Raw genomic sequence first — 21,510 nt, forward strand, 5'->3', positions numbered from 1 at the left:
ATATCGACATCAAGCAGGAATGGAAATCAAACCAGAAGTGGATAAAAACCAGGCAGCAACTGAATGTGCTAAAAAAGAAAAGAAAGAATATAAGGTGAAGGATCAGATGAGAAGGCAAGAAATGTGGAAAAAAACATAAATATAGTTGCAAGTATAAAAAACTTCTGTAAGAGGCTCATGTTGATCAAGAACGAACACAGGAATGGTTAAGGAGAGGTGAATTCACGAAGAATTGAAAGGTTAATATTGGCAGCCCAAGATAATGGGCTGTGCACACGCTGGTTTAAGTCCATTGAACATGTGGGAGAAACAGACATATGTAAGTTTTGTGGAAATGAGTTGGAAACAGTTACACACCTTATTGCTGGTTGCGATGCTGTAATGGCAGAGGGACTGTATACTGAAAGGCATAGTAATGTGGCGAGATTGTTACACTGGAGATTGTGCAAACATTATGGTATCAAAGTGGCTGAAAAACACTGGAAACATGAGCCACAGAGAATCATAGAAAAAGATGAAGTTTACATCACATGGGATCACCCAATACCAACAGTCCAAAAGATAGATGCTAGAAAACCGGACATAGTGATCCAAGAAAAGAAGACAAAAGTAGCATTGATCATTGAAATTGCCACACTTAGTGACTATAGTGTCTTGCGTACAGAGAGACACAAAGTCATAAAATTTCTTGATCTGCAGGCAGAATTGAGAGCCATGTGGAAGAAAGATACCCAGACAGTTCCAGTAGTAGTAGGAGCAACTGGTCTTATAAAAAAGAATTTACAATCATATTTACATATGTTACCAATTCATGTAACACCGTATGAATTGCAGAAGGAGTCATTGCTGGGCACATTGCTGGTACTGCGAAGAGCACTTTTGGCTAACATCAAAGAGTGAAATAATACTAATTTCATGAACTTTAATCGTACTCTGACTTAGGAATGGGGTCCATTCCCATCATGGTATTAGAAACCCAAAAGACTTGGAGAAATCAAAAAACAGAGAGGCCATGAGAGTATGGGCATGGGTGATCTCCTCAGACCACTTTCTAGTTCAACATACATACTGGGGAAAACCAACGTGTTAGCAAAAAAATTAAGCAGATCCATTCTGATGCCTCATGAGTGGTCTCTCAATCAATCTGTGGTGGAAAGGATTTTGTATCATTGGTGCCAACCTTGCTGTGACCTCTTTGCATTCCCCCACAACAAGTGTAGCAGGTACTTTGCTCTTATGGAGGAGTCACTGAGAGATGCTCTTGTCCATGTTTGGCTCTCCAGTCTTCTTTATGGTTATCCCCCTCTTCCTTTGATTCTCAAATTTCTGCAGAAAGCAAGCTGGCTGAAGAGATTAGTCATCCTCTTTGCCCCCTTCTGGCCTCAACAGGCATGGTTCCCCTTTCTGTGGTCACATCCTCATTATCCTTCATGGATAATGGAGCCATCTCTGGATCTCCTCTTGCACCCATCAGAAATCCAACATCCCAATATTCAGGCCCTCAAGCTAACCGCAGGGTTTCTCCACGTCCAGTAATGGTCAGACAGCCCAAGCTTTCTTCCCCTGTATGTACCATCATTTTGTCTTAGCAAAGACTCTACTAAGAAAGTTTATAAGAGCAGGAGGAAAAGATTCACCCTTTGGGCCTTGAAAAATGAGCTTGATCCTTTTTCTGCTCCAGTTTCTGTAATACTTGAAATTTTGGCAACTGTTTTGAAAGAATGAGCTATTTTTGTTTTTTTTTACCACTAAGCTACAATTAGCAACTAGCTCTTAATATTCACACAGGCGAACAGGATTATCTTTGGCCTCTTCCAAATTATGCAAAGCATTTCTAAAAGACATTTTTCTTCTCAGACCACCAATAAAGGATCCTTCACCTCCCTGGGATCTGACCATTGTGCTTCAGGGTTTAACTCAAAAACCTTTTGAACCTTCAGCTAAAACTGATCTAAAATTCCTTTCTTGGAGAACAATCTTCTTAGAAGCCATTACTTCTGCAAAGAGGGTATCTGAACCCCAGGCTGTTTCCTCAAAGACCCCTTACATAATTTTCCATACAAACCCTTTTTACCTAAAGTAGCCTCTGAAATTAACATTAGCCAAGCCATTCATTTACCAGACTTCTTCCCAAATTTTTCAAATAAAGGAGAGTACATGCTTCATCTCCTTGATTTACACAAACAATTATATTTTTATCTTCACAGGATAAAACAAATCATAAAATCAGACAAGCTATGTCTTTCCTTTTCACAAAAAGACTGGGGTTCCCAGTTTCTAAAGTCACTTTAGCCAAATGGATTGCAGATTGCATTTCTTGGATCTGTTCTCAACAAGGCATTCCCTTACACAAACCTCCCAAGGCTCATTCAACCAGATCCATGGCAGCTTTATTTGCTCTTTGGTCAAAAACATCTGTTGATAATATTTGTGCAGCAGCAACATGGCCAAGCGCTCATAGGTTTGCTGCTCATTACAAATTGGATATTATATCTAGAAACAGAGCTGCTTTGGTTCAGCAGTACTCTAGAATATCCTTCCATGAGGGCCACCCAAGATCAATGTAGCTGGGGGCTCTGTCCCATATGTTTAAGAAGAGTTAAAAAGGCAACATCAGATTTAAAAATTATGTACTTGCCATAGTTAGGCATCTGTGTTGTCCATTTTCATTTTTCCTCAGCTTCCCTCCCATCCTTCCCCCATCCCTCAGTCTTCTGTGGAGACCTGTTGGACAGTGTTTTGGAACTTACAGTTCCAGGTTTGAACCCTTTATTTGTTTTGTCAGCTATTCCTGTCTCTGTCTAGCTATATGGGCTTTTTTGGCAACAAACTTGATCTCTAAGGTATTGGGAATGGACCAAGCCATTATGGGTATTGGGAGGAGCTTGTGAGTTGGATCAGAAGTGTGGAGTATGTGGTCGAGTTGGATCCGAGGATCAGATCCAAATCCATGTGTTGGGGATGAGTGAAAATGGGCAACACAGGTACCTAGTTATGGTGAGTACATAACTTTTAAATTTCTAGGTTGTTGTCCTCGGCTATTGTGTTTTGTTACTCCCAACATGAGAAAACAATTCCAGGAAGGGTTAAGGCCCATTCTAGTAGGGCCTTAGCTTCTTCGATGGCATATTAGAAAGAAGCAGACTCTAGAAGCATTCTGTTGGCAACAACTTGGTCCTCTCTCCATATACTTACAAAACACTGGAAACTGGATTTCTTTTCCAGTCCAGAGTAGGCTTTACAAGAAGCATTCTCCGGGAACTCCTGGACTCTTATCCCTCCTCCTCCCCAGGTTGGGTAAGCTATGGTAATGTACCTATAGGCTACTGCAGCAGTGAGAACGATAAACATAGTATGGTTATATAACGCGCACTTGCCTATTGCATTAGTTGTTTAAAATTTTTTACTGTAGCAGTAGTCATACCTACCCACCATCCCCCTTACTATATGTAGTTAGTGGTTGTTATTGTTGTTTAGTTCAGAATGAATTCCCCTTTTATATACTACCAAGGACAAGAAAGTCCTGAAGATTTTCAGTCACTCTGGCTGCCATTTTAAATCCAGTGAGTGGCAAAAGTGACTGTGTGAGAGAGAGTTAGAGCTTTGGGAAGCTGGCTTGGTGCTGTATTCTTGGCAGAATAAAACCCATAGGCTGCTGTAGCAATGAAGAATTTGAACATCTACTGTTATAGCTAAATGCAACTTACACAAATGTACTTTCCTATTTGCTTACCCACCACTTCCCCTTACACTCAAAGTTCTTCTCAAAAGTCAGGAAGGACAAGCTTTTGGCTTAAGCTGTAAATGGGTGTATCTGATGTTGTTAATTTTCATTTATTCCCCAACCTTTGGGTTCGGCTCTGATCCTCGGATACGACTCAGCCGCTTCTACTAGCTCATAGATCACTGAAAACTCTCAAGCTCTTCCCTTTCCCATAATGCCTTAGTTCGTAACGTACTTCAGATCTCATTTGATGCCTTAGAGTATAGACATGGTTGCTATTTCAGCTTTCAAATCAGTATATCTTTCTAGAATTTCGGCGAGTTAAATAATTTCCTTCTATTTATACCCTTTTTCTTTTCACTTAATTTTACTTTATATATATAAATATATCTCACTGTTCAAAACGTTTGACAGAAGCTGATGTGGACAGCATGATGAGGAAGTTCCAATCGACACAGATGCAAATGGGGGTTCTCCCAGCTCCGACCCCATCAGGACCACAGGCCTTAGTACAACAACTTACTCCTTCTCCAATCCGACCTTTGGTGTTGGAGTCATTCACATCAGATCCGAAGATTCTAGTGTATTTGACTCTGGTGGTGTCTCTGAGTGGACCAGCTCCAAGTGTCTCAGAGCCAGATGACTCTGACCATTTTCCCATCCACCTCCTCTAGTTTCAAAGAAAATTCTCGATGTTCCACCCAATCAGAAAGAGGGGGGCAGCACAAGAAATACACAAGCTGCTACAAAAAGAGTCGTCCAAGAGGTCCCCCCAAGACCAAAGAGAGTCCAGAACTTCCTCAAGATTCTTTTTAGTGCCAGAGAAAACAGGGGACTGGAGAACAACTTTGGGTCTCAGCAATCAAAATCAGTCATTTCATTACACAAAGTTCCAGGTAGTCAAGCTTCAGTCCATTCTGCCTTTTCTGCCCCAGGACGATTAGATGTGCTTGATAGATCTTCAGGATGCTTACTAATATTTAAAAATGAACAGATGATCTAGGAGATATCTACACTTCCGTCTGGGAGCCAGTCATTACCAGTTCAGCGCTCTGCCCTTTGGTGTCACAACAGCACCAACAGTGTTCACCAAATGTATGGCAGTAGTGACTGCTCACTTGAAACTGCAAGGATTCCAAGTGTTTCCATATTTAGATAACTGGCTCATCACCACTGCGACCAGGCATCAGCTGATACAAGTCTGAGATTACGTACTTCATATTTGCTCCCATTTGGGTATCTTGGTCAGTTATCATCTGGAACCAACTCAGACTTTAGAATTCATCTGTGCTTCTTTCAACACAATCACATAAATAGCATTTCTTCCCTTGCAGAGAGTTCAAACTATTCACTTCCAGGTCAGGAAAATCATCCAGAATTCTCCTCTCTCAGCTTGATGATTGATAATCTTTCAAGCTTTAGGGTCCATGTCAGCAGCAGTCATAACAGTACTATTATCAAGTCACAATATAAGAATACTGCAATGTACCTTAGCTACTCACTGGTCCATTCTTTACCACCCTGTGTCCATTCAGATAAAGATATCTCAAGCATGCAAAAAAATACCAAGTGCAAGAAGGTCATCCCTTTGTTCTTCCCCAACCAAAGGCCATAGTGAGCAAAGACCCCTCCCAGATAGTGTGTGGGGGGGTGCAGTTTCTGGGGAGTCCAGTCCAAGGCACATAGTCCCCCGAAGAGGGACAACATGCATATCAGTGTCTTGGAAATGAGGTGATATTTATACAGCTGCAACTTGGGCCAATCCTCATACTTTTATTGCTCTTTACAAATTAGATCTGATCTGTAGGTGCAGAGCAACTTTTGGTTTAGCAGTACTCAGGGATATCCCTCCTTAGGGTCCTTCTGGGTTTTTTAGGTAGCTGGGGACTATGTCCCAAGAGCTGACAAATTAATTAAAATTGACAACATCAGATAAAGAAGTTATGTGCTCACCATAATATTCCATCTGTGTTGTTCATTTTCATTCCTCCTCAACTACCAACCCACCAACACCCTCCTAATCATTCTTTTGGAAGGATCGAAGATGCTGAAGGAACCTTGTTCCTATCTTTAAGTTCCATTTTTTGCTGGTCATGTTGATTTTTTTGTCATTCTTTAGTAATTCTCTATGGATACAAAAGGCAGCAGATAAGATCTGAAGTACATTAAGGACTAGGGCATTATAGGAAAGGGAGGAGCTCAAGAGCTTTCAGTGAGCCATGAGCTAGTAGAAGCAGCCAATCTGATCTGAGGATCAGATCTAAACCCAAGAGTTGAGGAAGAATGAAAATGGACAACACAGAGGGAACTTTATGGTGAGTATATAACTTCTATTTTTTAGGGATGTATGCTTTAAAAATAATACAAAATGATGAAAGCCATGAAAATGCTAAGCTTCTTACAACTGCAAATATATTAGCTTGCTTGTTTTCCAGTGGCAAATATTCAGTGGAATCAAGATGTCTGCAGCTGGGGGCAGCTGTGCATTGTTTTCTGAGTGAAATTTACAAAGACCCAGTGTGGAATACATTTCCATTGAGACAAGTATTCTTTGCTGAGGGAAAATGCAAAATTTAAAGGTAGAATGGCAACAAGTTCAGTGAAAAAAAATGTTTGAAATTATAGGAAGTGAATAAAATGTAACACCCTCCATAGCATCCTTAATACTTTAATGCAGTTAATAGAACACTGTACAATTTAGTTTTATTTAAAGATAGCCAATGCACTTTTTCTTAGGGTTAAAAGTTAATGTTTTCTGAAAGCATACAAGCTGTTTTTCATATTTGAAAGTTTAGAAAAGAATAGACAGCAATCTGTATACGTGGGAGCAGAGTGCATAGCATGCACTTTAGCATGGGCAACCTTAATTTTAGGTTAGATAATGCCTGTAGGTACAGATTTCAGTTTGGGGCAATTGTTCCCTTGCAGAGGGTTAAACCATGTTTTGAAGATGTATATAGATGTGAAGTTGTTCTATCTCATTGTTCATTCTTACAGATGGGTTTGGAGTCGAGTCGGCGTACTACAAAGTTCGAGGTCTTCAGACAGCTTGAGGCCAAGACCCTAACCCATGATGCACCTTGTGTTACCTCAGATCTAGTTTGCCACTGCAACAGATCAGAGGTTTCCTAGCACAGCTTGGACCAGTATAGTTTTTTTCTAAAAAAAATTCTAAATTTTGTCTTACATATTCATAGTTAGTGATAGTTATTGATAGTTATAACTTTAGATCTTTAATAGCTTAATATTTGATAGGTCTCTTACTCCCTTTGGCCTTTGTTTTTTTAACAGGCCTTTAGTATTCCCTTTCACTTCTTTGGTGCGCCTTTATAAAAATATTAGCATAGTTTTATATAGCTTTGTAGGGTTTAATAAGCTTCTATAAACGTTAGACATTGTGTGCGAGTGTATTTAGAGAGTTATAGTTAGATTACATTTATACATATACAGCCCATTTGTTTTTTTAAAGGCCAATTTCTGTAGTTTAAGATTGCTAAAGTTTGGGATTGTGTTTGCATTCTTCTTTGATATTACACTCTGTTGGTGTACAGTTAGATATTTTTTGGTACTGCAGGATTTAACATGGCTGACCAAGAAAGAGACAAGCATCCCAAGTCTGGGTTTAAAAAATGTCCAAAGTGTGGACAAAAGATGTTAGTGACAGATAGTCACATAAATTGTGTTTATTGTCTCGGATCCTTGGACTTGCAACAGAGCTGCTCCATTTGCCATTCCTTTTCTAGCAGAGCACTACATGAGAGGAAAAGAAAACTCATTGATAGAGGACTTCTAAAATCTTCTTTTCAGGAAGCTTTGAGCGACCAGGATAAATCTAGCCAGTCTCCCCAGTCTTCTAAGGCTTCTTCATCTGATTTGACAAAATCGAAGAAACCGTCAACGTCGGCTCCACAGCCTTCGGAGCTGAGTGTCCTGTCTTTTCGGAGCCGGTACCCAGTCCTGGAACTGGTCTCCGAAGTACTAAAATCGCCTATTCTCCAGTCATTACCTTCCTCCATACATTCATCTCGGTCCTTGATTAGCCTGTCCGATTTGGATGTGGATTGTGTGGTGCAGAAGCTGCTATAGGCACCGGCGTTTGCTAAATTTTTATTGGCTCCGACCCAAGTGGTTTTGGAACCGAAAACTGTTATGCCATCGTCTTCCTTTCCTCCTCTGAGCCATACAGTTCCATTGGAGCCAGAGGAGTTGGACCTCATGATTGTGGTGCCTTTGGAGCCGATGCCTGTTCCAGTGCCATCGGTTCTGTTTACTCAGACTTTCTCGGCACCCATCGAGGAGTCTAGGAACTGACACTCTCCGATCCGGTCCGGGGAGGATAGTCGGACTGACCTGTAGGTTTCAACTTTGCCTCTCGGGGCCTCAGCTTGGATGAGTTCGGCTCCTACCTCTGGTTCGGAGCCCACTGTTCCAGTGCCGAGGGAATCAGTTATTTCTTCAGATCCAGGGGTTCCTTCTCGTCGGAGCAGAGGTGCCTTTGAAGCCATGAGGAAAGTAATGTCCCCCAGGACATCCACAACTTCAGGACCAGCTACCTCCTCCCCAAAAGTGCCTGTGTCCACTTCTACCTCACAGATCACTTTGAAGCTTAGAGACCCTGAGCCTCAGGAAGCCCAAGTGGGTGGCCCCTGCTCTTCCGAGACCTCACCAGAAGTTCCCACTGATGAGGTTCCCAGGAAGAGAATTTGCAAGAGGAAGCACCTAGACTCCCCGCAGGAGTCTCTTACATTTGACACCGACTTAGATGAATCAGAAGGGTCCCCACGATCCCCCTCTGAAGATATCTCATTTGCAGATATATTAGAAATCCTTAAGCAGAGGGGTGGCTGGAAGCCCACCAACCGTACTGAAGATGCGATGGTTCTCCTAAAGGCTTTTGGGTCTAAACCCTCCACCTCTTGGGTGTCTCAGCCTTTTGATGAGCTCATGGAGTTGGTCTCACGAAGGGTGTGGGAGTCTCCGGACACCATGGACCCTGTCCCTAGGAGGCCCAATAAATTTATTTCTGCCCCTCAGGATAAATCTTTTCTCACTAAGGGAGTGCCGGTTGATGCCATGGTGGTGGCGGCAGCCACCAAAAAGGAGATGTCAGAAACTTCTTCCTCTATCCATCCTCCTAACAGGGACTCTAGAATCATGGATAGATATGGGAAGAGCTTGCACCGTTCAGCGACTTTTGCCATGCATTCACTGAACTATCTTACACATTTCACAAGATTGCAAAGAGACCTCCTAAAAGAGCTTGGAGGTACTCTTCAGGGTACGGTAGCTGCAGGAGTTTCAGACAAAGTTGCCTCATAGCTTGCTACCCTTAATTCCATAGTGAACTCATCCATACGTCTCATCTCATATGCAGCTGATGGAACGAGTAGAGAAGCTGGTACAAGAATTGCTCTGAAGAGACACTCCTGGATGCACGTATGTTCCTTTGTGGAGCCCTTTAAGTCACCCTTTGTCAACATCCCTTTTGATGGCTCGTCCCTTTTTGGGCCCAGATTTAAGGAAACTTTGACCAGGTGTGAGCAAGAAGGAAAGACTCTGTCTGTCATCGGAGTCCATTTTTCCACCCCTACTAGACCCTAACCCAAGGGTCAAAAGGGAGGAAAGATGTGGTTCCGAAAAGCCCAAGGAGCCTTTCTGAACACACCTGGTGAACCCCCCTCCAGGGGCAGAGGAGGGGGCAATAATGGAGGACGCCACCCTCGCGGCAGAGGGGGTCCACAAAACCAGGGCGACAGAGACCAGTTCTTTGGGAAGCCCTACCAGCGCTCCTGAAAGGAGGCCCAACTGTCCTACTCTGGAAGCAGTCGGGGGTCGCTTATATTTGTATCCAGACACCTGACTCAAATAACAAAATGACAACTGGGTACAAAGTATAGTTTCCAGAGGATATTTCATTCCTTTCGCCATTCCCCCTCCATTGACAACAAAAATCACAGATGTTCCACCCAGTTACAGGGAACAAGCAACAGTAGGGGTCCAAATGTTGCTAAGAAAAAGAGTCATCCAACCAGTCCCAGCAGCCCAGACAGGATCCGGAACTTACTCAAGATTCTTTTTAGTTCCAAAAAAGACAGAGGGCTGGAGACCTATTTTGGACCTCAGCAGACTAAACAGATCTGTCAAGAAAGAGAAGTTCCGGATGTTCACACTTCAGTCGATACTTCCCTTCTTAGGGAAAGACAATTGGATGTGCTCGATAGATCTCCAGGATACATGCTACCATATAAAAATGGCCAGACCATCCAGGGATCATCTGCGCTTCTGGCTGGGAGCCAATCATTACCAGTTTCGAACCCTGCCCTTTGGTCTCACTACAGCCCCCAGAGTGTTCACCAAATGTATGGCAGTGGTCACGGCTCACCTGAGGCGTTTGGGATTCCAGGTGTTTCCGTACTTAGACGATTGGCTCCTCACCGCCACCACCAGGCATTAGTTAATACAAGCCAGGGACACCACTCTTTCTCTTTGCAGTCACCTGGGCATTACCATAAATTCAGAAAAATCTGCCTTGTCGCCATCGCAACATATAATTTTTATCAGAGCAGAATTGGACACCACCACCACCACCACCACTTTAAAACTGCCATCTGAAAGGATATTACTGCTTCGTCAGCAAATCCAGAACATCATATCCAGAGACAAGGCTCCAGCATCAGAAGTGCTAAAGTTGTTAGGGATGATGGCAGGTGTAGTAATAGCAATTCTGTTGGGTCGCATGCACATGCAGATTCTACAATGGCTGCTGTTCACACAATATTCTTATCAAGAGCTCCCAATGTCTCATCTCATTATTGTAACAAACACATCCAAAATGGATCTTCGGTGGTGGTTAACCTCTCTTCAAGTAACGATAGGTCGTCCTTTTATCCTATCCTCACCATTGGTCACAGTGACCAGGGACGCTTCCCTGATAGGGTGGGGAGGAGGGGGCATTTTCAAGGAAGAACAGCCCAAAGCACATGGACCGATCAAGAGACACATCTGCATATCAATGTCCTGGAGATGAGAGGGGTACTCTTGGCGTTGCAGTACTTTCAGGACTCTCTCCCTCTGGGGACAATTGCGATTCAGACAGACAACATGTCAGTGGTCTGATACTTAAACAAACAAGGAGGAACCAGGTCCTATCCCCTTTGTCAAGAGACCCTAAGAGTATGGCAGTGGGCTACATCCACCCAGTGCTTTCTGATAGCAAAGCATATCCCGGGAAAATCCAACGTGATTGCAAAAAAAACTGAGCAGGGCAATTCTGTCACCTCATGAGTGGTCGCTCAAAAAAGAGATAGCGGAAAGAATATTCCACAGATGGGGCCAGCCTTGCTGTGATCATTTGGCGTCCCACATGAACACAAATTGCAGAAGCTACTTTGCCCTGATTCCCCCTCCGGGAGATTCCCCAAGGGATGCACTCGTACACGATTGGTCACCGGGTCTTCTCTATGCATTCCCACCAATTCCACTGATACCCAAAGTACTACAGAAGGCAAAAGCCCTGGGAAAAGACCATCATTATAATAGCCCCTCATTGGCCTCGTCATATTTGGTTCCCCTTGCTTCATCTTTATCTGTTGAAAGAGCCTTGGATTCTAGACCCAGTTCCAGGCCTTCTGATGCATTCGTCGGGGGCTCTTCATCCCTCCCTTCATTCCCTAAAATTGACAGCTTGGCTGCTCCAATTCCCAACATAGCCAAGTTCCATAACCTCTCAAACGAAATGCAGCATATTTTAATATCTTTTCATAAATCCTCCACTAGGAAGTTGTACCTTAGCAAATGGAGGAGATTTTCTATATGGGCTTCTCAGAATAACATTGATCTCTACCAAGCCCCCATTTCCTCTATATTAGAATTTTTGACGATGCTTTTCAACAAAGGAGTGACGGCAGCTACAATTCGGGTTCAGCTTGCCGCCATCTCTAATTTTCATCTTGGTATTGCAGGATTGAACATAATGTTACACAAGCTATCCAAAGCCTTCCTCAAAGGCACCTTCCACCTCAGACCACCAGTGAAATCCAGATGTTATGTGATCCTATCTCGCCTACATTCTGACTGATGGGCTCGGAGCCGATCCCTCGGCTCCGACTCGGCACACTTATGCTATAGAGCGAGGCCTCTAATTGGCTGAGCTATCTTTATCCCAGGATGCACCACCACTAATCCCCCAGATCTCGTTTGCCGCTTACAGAGCTTGGACGTGGTCTCAACATTGGCTGGGCTAAGTACTATATATTTAGTCTTTTTTCCTGTCAGTATTTGCTTCATTTAAACCCAAAAGCTGTTTTAATGGCTATTCTTTGTGTACGAGTGTGTTTCTGGCAGTTTGATTGAATTTTTAGCATAATTTCCTGTCAGAGAAGGTTCCGTTTAAGTTAGAGGGGCCTTCCCCTGTGGTTACTACTTCTCAGTGGTTGTGTGTGGGTCAAGTACCCGTTTGAGTTAGAGGGTCTTGACCCTCCTTGTTTTCTCTTTCTCACTTTCTGTGTAAAAAAAAAAAAAAAGTTTTTCAGTTTAAATATTTCTGACTTAGTGGCATACTTTTGTTCCTGTGTCAAACCCTTAAGTTTACTGTTGTGGTCTGTTTTTCTTGTAGGACTATGTCTAAAGAACATAAACCCTCCGGGTTTAAAAGTGCACGAGGTGTGGGTTCAAAATGTCCATAACGGACGACCACTCCTCGTGCGTCTATTGTCTTGGCGCCAAACATCTGCAGGAATCGTGCAGTGTATGCCATGCGTTTTCCTCCCGAGTCCTCCAGGAGAGGAGAAACAAATTAATCCTCAAAGGATTAATCAAGCCTTCTTTCGAGGAGGCTTTATCTTCCTCTCCGTCTCCTTCTAAGAAGAGGAAAGTGCCGGCTCCGACCAGTCAGTCGGAACCGACGGCTAAGAAAGCTAAGCAGACTTCTCCATCGGCTCCACGGACTTCGGAGCCGAGGTCGGAACGGTCTGCCTCGATGCCTCCAGCCTCGACCCCTCTGGTTTCGGAGCCGAGGTCTGGGGCATCAAGAGGCGGGTCACCCTCATCGGCTCCACTGATATTGGAGCCGATAAGGGTCATCGGCTCAGACTCTTCCCCCTCGGAGCCGAAGTCCTTATCGGCGCAGAGGGAAATTTCCTTGAAGGTTTCCTCGGAGCCGATAATAGTTGAGTCCTTTCGGAGCCGGTCCCCGAGCCCTTCGGAGCCGATGGAGAAATCGGTTTGGGCCCGATCGGTATCCTCGAGATCATCCAGGATGTCTGATTCGGACATCGACAGGGTGCTCCTTTGACTCTTCCAGTCTCCGGTGTTCGAAAAGATGGTTTCGGCTCCAGCCCAGTTGGCTTCGGAGCAGATGGTCCACCCCCCTACTGTACTTCCTCCTCCAACAGCTTCGGCACCGTTGGAGCAGGTGTTGGTGGAACCAGTGGAGGTGTTAGGGTCAGGCCCGACCCTTGCTCCGACTCCAGCTCTCGGGTCGGAGTTCAGTGCACGGACTTCTTCCTTCGGCCCTGGGGGGGAGGCTTCCGGATTGATGCCTTCTGTCCCAAGTCTTCCTCTTGGTGCGTCGGCGGCGGGAGTACTGTCCACTGTCGTGGCCACGGAGGGGGGACCTTCCCAGGATTCTGGTGGTCCCGCCTTCAGGGCTATGAGGAGTGCTCTAGCCAAATCTTCATTGGCTACCTCCACAGTTTCCCCAGCTCCTTCCCTACATTTGGAGACTGGGTCGTTGGCAGTCCCCCTGTCTGCAGACAGCGGAGCCCCTGGGCCTCAGGTTACCCCCGCTGGGGTTTCTCCCCCTCCTGGAGGTCCTTCTGAAGCCTCTTCGGAAGAACCTCCCAGGAAGAAAACGTGCAAGAGGAAGCACGTTGACTCCCTTGACGAGTCTTTGACATCTGACACCGATCTCGATGATGCAGAGGGGTCCCCCAAGTCGTCCTCGGATGATGTCTCCTTTGCAGACATCCTGGAAGCCCTAAAACAACGAGGCGGCTGGCAGTCCAAACCTCCCTCTGCTGATGAGTCGGTGTTCCTGAAGGCCTTCGGGGCTCAGCCCTCCGCCTCCTGGGTGTCTCCGCCCTTCCACGAGCTCTTGGATTTGATCTGTCGAAGGGCGTGGGAACACCCAGACTCTGTGGAACCGGTGCCCGCTCGTCCAAACAAATTTCTTTCGGCGCCCCCAGATAGAGAGTTCCTTACGAAAGGTGTGGCTGTGGATGCTATGGTGGTGGCATCTGCTACCCAGCAAGATGTAGCAGAGGCTTCTACGTCCATCCATCCTCCTAATAAGGAGTCTAGGAGCATGGATCGGTACGGTAAGCGCACCCTTAGTTCAGCGGCCTTTACTCTGAGGTCTCTGAACTACCTGACGCACTTTACGAGATTCCAGAGGGATCTGATTAAGGAGCTATCTGATACCCTCTTAGGTAACCTGCCTGAGGAGCTGGCCCAGACGGTTGGTTCTCAGCTGGCTACGATGTCGTCCATTTCGAACTCGTCCATGAGGCTTATTTCATATGCGGCCGAAGGGGCGAGTAGAGCGGCGGGTACAGGCATTGCTCTACGGAGACAAGCCTGGCTCCGCCTGTGTCATTTCGCGGAGGCCTTCAAGTCTTCATTCGCCGATGCCCCCTTTGATGGGTCCTCCCTGTTTGGGCCCAAGGTGAAAGACACACTTACCCGCTGTGAACAGGAGGGTAAGACTCTGACTGCTGTAGGGGCACGATTTTCCACTCCCTTTCGGCCTTATCCCAAGGCTAAAAGAGGAGGGAAGATGTGGTTCTGTAGATCTCAGAAGTATTACCCCTCTCAGCAGGAAGGTTCCCCCTCCAGAGGCAGAGGAGGGGGAAATTCATCAGGAAGACGCCGTCCCAGAGGCGGCAGAGGCCCTCGCAACACTGGAGACCGCGAGTCCTTTCGTGGCTCTTCAGCTTTTCATAGTCCCTGAGGGATTGCCCGACTGTGCTGCTCCGGAGCCAGTCGGGGGTCGTTTTTCGAAGCACCTGAAGGCCTGGGAAGGGATCACTCAGGACCGATGGGTGCTTCGAATTATCGCCGGAGGTTACTCCATCCCATTCTGTTGCCCCCCCCCCCCTCAGTCCAAAAGAATCCCGGACCCGCCACCCAGTCAACGGGATACCGCAGCCTTAGAAGTTTCAAAGCTTCTGCAAAAAGGAGTCATCCATCCGGTCCCCGCAGACCAGATCGGATTAGGGACTTACTCAAGATTCTTTTTGATGCCAAAAAAGACCGGGGACTTGAGGCCCATTTTGGACCCAAGCAACCTAAACCGTTCAGTCAAGAACTCCAAGTTCCGAATGGTCACTTTACAAACCATTCTCCCATTGTTGGAGAAAGGTGTTTGGATGTGCTCCATAGACCTCAAGGACGCGTATTACCATATCAAAATACATCAAACGTCCAGGAGACACTTGCGCTTCAGCCTAGGAGGCAGTCATTTTCAGTTCCGTGCGCTGCCCTTTGGTCTCACCACAGCCCCCAGGGTGTTCACCAAATGCTTGGCAGCAGTGACTGCTCACCTGAGAAGTCTAGGATTCCAGGTGTTTCCGTACCTAGACGACTGGCTCCTAACTGCCACCTCCAAGCATCTACTCCTCCGGAACCTGCAAGCCACAATATCACTGGGCAATTCCCTTGGAATCACCTTCAATTGGCCAAAGTCTGTGTTAAGGCCATCTCAAAGAATACCACGATCAAGAAGGTGGTCGCCCATTGCACACTTCGGTTGGGTTGACCCCTGTGATTTCCCCAATTTTTTAAAGAAAGAAAGAAAAGAAAGAAAAAAAAAAAAAAAAGAGAAAGAAAAAAAGATATTTCCTTTGCGAGTTACGCATTATCTTGTTGCTGTTATTTTTTGTCTCGAGTGAAGCACCTGGAGTGGATTTTATCCTATTGTGGAATAAACTTAATGACTGCTTACCAGCGTGCCCTAGCACTTCTTTTACTTGATTAACAGTTCTTTTGGAGTGCTTGCACTTTTTCTTGGGCCATCTCAAAGAATAATATTCATAGGGGTAGAGATAGATTCAAACCAGATGCGGGTCTATCTACCTGCAGACAGAATTCAGACCATTCAAAATCAGGTTCGAGCCTTACTCCCCAGGTCCAAAGCCCCAGCCAGAATGGTCCTACAATTATTGGGATCGATGTCTGCCACAGTTCTGCTAGTTCCCTTGGCAAGGTTACACATGAGAATCCTCCAGTGGCTTCTTTCAACTCAGTGGTCCTTTCAGGAACTCCCTCTCAATCATCTAATATGGATCACAGACTCTTGCAAACAGGACCTTCGCTGGTGGCTAGTGTCCTCCAATTTGGACCAGGGACGACCCTTTGTTCTTCCTCATCTGGCGGCCACTTTGACCACGGACGCCTCCCAGACGGGGTGGGGGCATTCCTGGGCAAGTCAGTCCAAGGCAAATGGCACCCGGAAGAGACCCCTCTCCACATCAACATCCTAGAGATGAGGGCAGTACTCCTGTCCCTTCGAGCCCTTCACAATTACCTCCCTCAGGACGTAATTGCTGTTCACTCAGACAACATGTCAGTTGTCTGGTACCTGAACAAACAGGGAGGGACCAGATCCTATCCTCTTTGCAGAGAAGCGATGAGAGTTTGGGAATGGGCAGTCTCGACCAAACGCTTCCTGGTGGCTACTCACATACCGGGCAAATCCAATGTCATAGCCGACAGGTTGAGCAGAACCATCCTCTCTCCTCACGAATGGTCTCTGAATATGACAATTACAAGGCAGATTTTCAGCGAATGGGGAGTTCCATGTTGCGACCTCTTCACGACTCCTCTGAATGCGAAGTGCAAAGAATTTTTCTCCCTAACCCCGGCTCTGGGGAAGAGCCCTATGGATGCATTAGTCCATCCTTGGCCCACCGGACTGCTTTATGCCTTCCCTCCAGTTCCTCTCCTCCCCAGAGTGATTCAAAAGGCATCTCTCTTAGGCAGCAAGATGATCTTAATTGCTCCGTACTGGCCTCGTCAAGTGTGGTTTCCCTATCTTCGGAAACATGCTCTGGAAGGTCCATGGTTCCTGGACCAGGTCCCAGAACTACTGATTCATCAGTCGGGACTACTACACCAGTCCCTACACACATTAAAATTGACGGCCTGGCTCCTCCTCTTCCGACCATAGTCAGGAGACATGCACTTGATCCAGATGTGGTGCACATATTGTCTTCAGCCCACAAGTCGGCTATGAAGAAACTGTATTCTAGCAAATGGAAAAGGTTTGCTATCTGGGCTCAACTCCGGGGCCTGGACCCCATTTCTACTCCCGTGGCAGAAGTACTCAAATTCCTGACCTCTCTTTTCAATCAAGGCTCTTCTGTTTCTACCATCAAAGTACAATTGGCAGCGATTTCTAATTTTCATGAATCCATAGACCCACCTTAATGAGCAACAGGTTGTGTAAGACCTTCTTGAAAGGTGCTGCTTTATTAAGACCTCCAATTTCTCATCCTGCACCTCCATGGGATCTCGATATAGTATTACGTGCCCTGACTTCTTTTCCCTTTGAACCGGCAGCTACCTGTGATCTAAAGTTTCTATCATGGAAGACAGCCTTTCTAGTGGCAATTACTTCAGCCAGGAGGGTTTCAGAACTTCAAGCTTTGTCAGTGAAACCCCGTACTTGGTTTTTCATACAGACAGGGTATCCCTCAGACCAAATCCTTCTTTTGTTCCTAAAGTCTGTTCTACTTTATGCTTGCAACAGTCGTTAGAGCTCCCAGTTTTTTTCCCAAAATACTCCAATAAAGCGGAGTTTATTTTCCACACACTAGATGCCCACAGGCAGTTACATTTTTATTTGGACAGGACCAAACAATCAAGGAAGACAGATCAGTTGTTTGTGTCCTTTGCAGAAAACAAATTGGGCAACGCGGTCACAAAGGTCACTATTGCCAAATGGATCAGGGACTGTATTACTCAAGCTTATATTTATTCTAACAAAGAGCTTTCCACCTCTGTCAAGGCTCATTCTACAAGGGCTATGGCTACTTCGGTAGCATTTCATTCTAAGCTTGCTATTGGTGACATTTGTGTTGCGGCTACATGGTCTTCCCGCACACCTTCATTTCTCACTACAAATTAGATGTGGCATCTAGAGGACGAGCTTCATTTGGTTCCACAGTGCTCAGGAGTGTTTTCCAATGAGCCACCCGGGATTTAGGTGCTAGGACGCTGTCCCATCAGTCAGAATGTAGGTGAGATAGGATCACATAACATCTTTTAGTTATGTACTCACCATAACTTCAGATGTTTGGGATCCATCTCGCCTACATTCCTAATAACCCACCCTCCTTCCCCTTCCTTGGAGATCAGAGGATATCAGAAGGTCCGAAACCTGTTGTTTCATCTTGAAACATCTAACAATGTTATATAATCAAGCTGTGCATGTGTGCATGAATGCGGACAAACAAGATCTGGGGGATTAGTGGTGGTGCATCCTGGGATAAAGATAGCTCAGCCAATTAGAGGCCTCGCTCTATAGCATAAGCGTGCCGAGTCGGAGCCGAGGGATCGGCTCCGAGCCCATCCTGAGTGAGAATGTGGAAGAAATGTCTAAAAGTACAAGTGAAGTTATAATTACATAACTTTAAAAGTTTTACTTTTTTAGCTTTTTCCCGCATTATTCTCCCACCTTTCCTCATTTTGAGTTGGAAGAGTTGTGTTTTTTTCTTGAAAGAACCTATTTTTTTAAGTTTATCAGACCATCAGTCCTAGTCAGAAGAACAACAGCATTTTGTTGGCTTTTTCCACTGACTTGCTTTTCATGCTGACTTCTTAACTTACAAATCCTTTATTCTTTTATTTAATTCCTTTTACCTTTTGATTAGCTATGTGTATTTAACCAAATTGATGATTTGTTGTTTTTTAAAAAACACACACTACACACAAACAGCTTAAGCTGCACAAACATGATAGATCATACCTGGATCAGATTTAGAGAGGACCAAGATCAAGAGAAGAGAAGATCAAGAACTACTTTGTTTTTTTTTATTCTAAAGAGAAAGTTAAAAGTTACAAGATTGCAAACTATCTGAATAGTTTATGCTCATCCTTATTTTTTTTATTCAGCTACAAATTTACCTTTTACACACAAACAAAAAAAGTTAAAGGGGCTTCATCTATCTGTCAAGGCTTGTCAAGCATCCTCTGCTTTTCTGCTAGGCTTCCTATATAAGTGCAGCAGCCACTTGTTCAACCTTTATCACCTTTTATTAAGTTATTGCTCCTCCAGGCGGCCTTAGTGGGGTAGGTCCTCCCTTTTCCTCTACCTGAACTTCACTGTACTCCGTGAGGAACTTACGAAGATGGTGCTTGGAGAAGCACCCATCTGTTAAGATGAGAGTGAGATAAGACAAATTCACACTAAGGAAGTAGTTACTCTCACCATTGTTCATCTCGGTTCTTCTATCCCTCTTCCCTTACCCTTCCACCCTCCCAAGGTTTTTTGTTTTTTAGAGATTAGATACTTTTTTCAGTTTTGTTCAGTTTTTTTTTTTTTTTTTAAAAAAAAAGTGATAGAATGGCATATGGTATTGTTAGACGGAGCAAACAAGATATGAGGTAACTCAAGGTGCATCATGGGATAGGGACTTGGCTTTGAGCTGTCTGATGAACTCGAGCTTTGTATTAGGCCGAATCGGAGCCGAGGATCGGCTCTGAACCCATCTGTAAGAATGAAGGCAAGATGAATAACTCAAATTGGAACGTTATGGTGAGTACATAACTTCTTTTTTTTGTGTTTGTTCAAGTTAATAGGGAATGGGAGTGTTTTGTATTTACTCTCTTCTTTAAGGGTATTAAAACAAAACATCTTGAAAAATATGACATAAGTTCACATGGAGATGAGAAGAAACAGCTATACAAAAAAAATCAGCCTGCCATATATTAGTATATAGATGTAATAAATACACATTCAAAAACTGTCATGTTTAATAGGTAGGAACAATAGCATTTTGTCATGATGGCTATTGGCCTTACAGGTATAGATGAAAAGGACAGACTATTGAATTATATTAAGAAATGCACAATGCAAATAACAATGCTGCAGGAGTCAGTTTGGAAAAAAATGTAAATTTGACAAAGAGCGGATTTCAGAATGGATATTCAGCAGAATATCAGGGATAGAGGAAAAGGGGAGTAATTATACAAAATGCCAGAGGGGTTCCCCAAAACTGATAAATGAGGAAAAAAGGAAAAAATGTAGATTTGTGGTAGTAAGGGGCTGTTGACAAGAGAGAAGTATTACAATAGCATGTATTTGTATTCCACTGAAAAGTGCTATTATAGAGTTTAAGAAAAATTTGGGAGAAATAATCAGCTTTCAGCAGGCAGAATTATTTATAGATGGGGAATCAAATGTGATTTACAATAGTGAGGATGTATCAGGAGGACCTAGAAGGAACAATATAACAAAAAACAGCAGATTTCTGAAGAACTTTATGAAAATATTTGGTATGAAAGATGTGAATTCAGTAGTAGAAACTGGGATATAATTTGCATATTATCTCCCAAGGTACAATAACTGGGCTAGATTAGATAGAAATTATATTTTACAGGAACATGTGCATTTAATTGAAAGCTGCGACACACATCCAGTAACTATTTCTGATCATGCACCAGTAAAAACTAAGATAAAAAAATGCAGGGTAATGAAGTAAAAATATGACATTGCCGCTTTCCCCCCACCTGTTAAAAAGAGAGGAATTTAAGGAATGGGCAGTGGAAATTATTCAAGAGTTATTAGGGAAGTTGGAAATCTCTTCAGAAGTTATAGCCAGTAACTAGGATAAAATGAAATGGAGTTTAAAAATGCGATTGAAATAAAAGAGAAAGATATGGTTAAGAAGTAATGGAAATTATTTAGAGGGGCTGTCAGAGGTTAAAGTACTGAAGAATAAAACAAGAGGAGGAGCAAATTCAGAGTGCTAAAGAGAGCCTGAGTTTAAAAAGACTGCAGTTAAGCAACTATTTTTGTTAACTCCAGAGCACAAAAACTTTTAGTGCAACGACTTAAATAACAAAATGTTGAAAGAGTTGTTACCAAACTTAGGGAACATATGACAAGAAAAATAACCAGAGATCCTTTAGAGGTTTTACAGATATTCTGAAAATGTTATGAAAATTTGTATAAAGCAGAAAAATATAGAAGACTTAATTGTGACAAGGTTAGAAGCATATGATTCTCAACAACTAACAGTTACGAGAGGTGGTAATGAGATAAAAGCCATGATGTATAATCAATCTTCAGGAAGGTCTCCAGGAACAGATGGTATTCCTATGGAAATTTGGAAATTAGGAGAGAAGAAAGTGAAGCTCGTGGGCATTTTACCTTACCCATAATGCTGTTCCCTAACTCTCTCAGATCTCATTTGCTGTTCAGCGAAATACGTGGTTCTGTCAGCAAGCTCTGGGCTAAGTAATATATTATTACTTAAATTTTTCACTCTTCCTCTTAAATTTGTATCTGTAGTTTATAGTTCCTTACCCTATCAACGTCTGTTTTACATAGAGGACGTTTTTTCCGAATGTGCGTACTGTTTTACCTCCCTACATCTGTTTAACTTAGAGCACATTTTTTCTAGTAGTTAGAGTGCTTTTCCTCTTTTCTGTCCCCTCCAATGTCCATTTATGTTAGAGGACCTTCCTTTTCTTAAGTTAAAAATCATATATATATATGTGTGTGTGTGTGTGTGTGTGTGTGTGTATATATATATATATATATATATATATATATATATATATGT

At 43.9% G+C, this 21,510-nt stretch overlaps 1 protein-coding gene across 2 annotated transcripts in view; it reads left to right on the forward strand.

The window, feature by feature from the left end:
- HORMAD1 (HORMA domain containing 1) overlaps nt 1-21,510 on the forward strand; it is a 4,208,304-nt gene that overhangs the window by 3,427,865 nt on the left and 758,929 nt on the right. The gene's annotated exons all lie outside the window — the stretch shown is intronic.

Source organism: Protopterus annectens, chromosome 8.part0 (genome assembly GCF_019279795.1).
Source record: "Protopterus annectens isolate FY-2018-M chromosome 8.part0, PAN1.0, whole genome shotgun sequence".
In the NCBI taxonomy this organism is placed as follows: domain Eukaryota; kingdom Metazoa; phylum Chordata; order Ceratodontiformes; family Protopteridae; genus Protopterus; species Protopterus annectens.